Source organism: Anopheles darlingi, chromosome 2 (assembly GCF_943734745.1).
Source record: "Anopheles darlingi chromosome 2, idAnoDarlMG_H_01, whole genome shotgun sequence".
Lineage (NCBI taxonomy): Eukaryota > Metazoa > Arthropoda > Insecta > Diptera > Culicidae > Anopheles > Anopheles darlingi.
Genome location: NC_064874.1, coordinates 46,561,903 through 46,564,402, shown reverse-complemented (window position 1 = coordinate 46,564,402; position 2,500 = coordinate 46,561,903). Strand labels below are relative to the sequence as shown.

General features: G+C 47.6%; 1 protein-coding gene across 3 annotated transcripts in view; it reads right to left on the bottom strand.

Annotated features, from left to right (window-relative positions):
• LOC125950680 (non-canonical poly(A) RNA polymerase protein Trf4-1-like) overlaps positions 1-2,500 on the bottom strand; it is a 13,178-nt gene that overhangs the window by 4,442 nt on the left and 6,236 nt on the right. The gene's annotated exons all lie outside the window — the stretch shown is intronic.

Here is a 2,500-nt window from a genome sequence, read left to right as displayed (position 1 = left end):
AAACGTAACAAAACAACGGGCTACAGTGAGCATGAGAGAGTGAACTTCATCAACAACCACGAAAGATCGCTCTAAATGACGATCGAACCAACGCCGTGCGCCTGTGACTTAGAGAGAAGGACCATGGCCAAACAACCTTGAGAAGCTAATTTATGGACACACGACAAAGAGGGGCGCTAATCTCGCTCTTTTTTCCCTCTCCCTCTTTCTTTCTTGTTTGTTCGTAAAATAAGCTCGTTCCTGTTTCGCTCGTTTGCATAGCACTGCGGGTATGTGATGATCTAAGCTCCATCTAATGTGTATTCCTTCTTGTGTTTCATCGAACCACTAGTGGTTGCAGATGTTTACTCGTTCTTGTCCATTTAAAGACATAACGCCATAACGCCTTGACTTGACCCAGAAATTCTATTCGGAATGTTTGATGAGGAATGTAAGTACTCGGTCTTAATTGAATGGTGCGGTTAATTATGGCACAATGCAATGAGAGCACAAAACCTAATAAATAATCCAATGCGTTTGCAATTTAAAATCTTCCTTCAGTTTATAGTAAATCGATACAATGAGCATGCGCCTTTTCCATCCCCATACACTTTACTATAAGGCAGCAACCCAACAGTGAACACGAGATTTGGCAAATCGATGATCGACCACTCGATCGCGATATCTCATCTCGAGATCCATCTTCTTTCGTTCGGTAATGCTGTTGTTGCAGTGGCTATAGGAGGGTGTGTTAATGAATGCTGATGAAAGTTAAAATTCATAATGTTATAATAAATTATTAATCAACCGGCGTGTAGGCCGGCCAACAGCCACCACCACGTATACCACCGACCCCCCGAGGGGGCTGAGCATTTACTGGGGGGCCAAATTGCGTTCCGAAACGAAAGATCATATCATACGCAGACAGAGAGCAACGCAGAGAAAGCCTCCGAGAGGCAGAGAGCGCCACCATTTTTGACCGATGCACGATATCATTGTCGAAACGGGACCTGGACTTGGCCCGATTGCTACGGAGAAACCCCGTCCGTCTTGGTTGGTTCCTTTAGTCGAAAAGTGCCTTTTACTGCACACACCATAAATATTGTCCATGGGCATCATGAAAGTAGAGGAACGCGCGCTGCGCTGCTTTAACGCTTCCACCATCTTACCCCAAAATGCGTTTCCGGTCGATGGAGAAATGCATGACCAAGCAACGCAGCAACAGGCTAGAGCCGGGGCCGAGGCATCACTGCGGAACAGTGAACGCAGGAACAGATGCAATTCGCTGCGGCGGTCGCGTGCTGCCTCTCGGTGTGCGCACGTGTTCAAGGGTGTGCACCAATTAGATTTATTTTCTATTAGTACACCCTTATTTGAACTGCATTCAAAATTAGCCTTTAAAACATATCGCCGTATGTTTATTAAAACTATATTTAAACAGAGTGAATAGTAGAACTTTTGCAAAAACAAAAACGCCTTCTCCCTTATTAGAACGATTAGAAGGAGCGACCGAGCGCGACATGGAAGTATGTGTCAAACACGATTGTTGCATAATGAAATGACAGTTCTCTCAATTGGCCGGCCTTAAGGATCGTCCTCAGATGGGTATATATATACCAGCGGAACTATCACCGCCACCTTAACAGGATCATGACGTTAAAGGGTATAGGAGCAAAAGGGGGACCCCGACCGAGAGCTAGCCCAGCCCAGTAGCGATGATGACGGAACTAGCGAGCTTTCCTTGATAACAACTAATGGTGCGGGGTGGTGCACCGGCTCCGAAAGGTGGATCGCGGAAGAGAAGTGCTACCCATTGACATGTTACACACACGGCACATGGCTTCCCTCTGACGTCGACTCAGACAGACATGTGTGCGCTGCTGCGCGCAACCGGTGCTGCTTTGCTATACCAAACGAAATCCGGATTCTCTCCTTCACTTCGAGTGTGTGTTTGCGCCACGCGCGCGCTAAAATAAAAACAAAATGCAGACGAGCCACCACTTGTGTTTGGTGGGGCTGTACTACACGCAAACCATACTGTGCTGTGTGTGCTCTATTGCTTATCACACCACACCTTGTCTCGTTTTCGCTGAAGATGGGTGACCGTGTACTTTCACCTACAGGTGTAACAACCACCGAAGGCAACCAGAGCAGCCTTGAAGACACGCGGGAGCAGAGGACACCTTCTTTTTGGGACTCTCGCTGAAATGCTTGGTGGTTCCTTGGTTCTTCCTGATTGCCGCCACGCGGCCGTCGCGAGGTCTATGAATGAATGTGGATGGATTCGGTTGGATGCATAAACTTGCGCCGCTGTGAACGGTTCGTTAGGCCTCTCCGTTGGGTCAATTATAACAATTTCAGGCACGGCGACAAGACTACCGACACACGTTGGCACTTGGTGCTTTGGTACAGTGGCGGTAGGAATATAATTAACTAACGCTTCCCCTTCAACAACGTCGTTCCTATTCCATGAAGCCGCCTCGCTTAACGTGCTTCTCCTACAAAGAAAGTGAAAGGCACG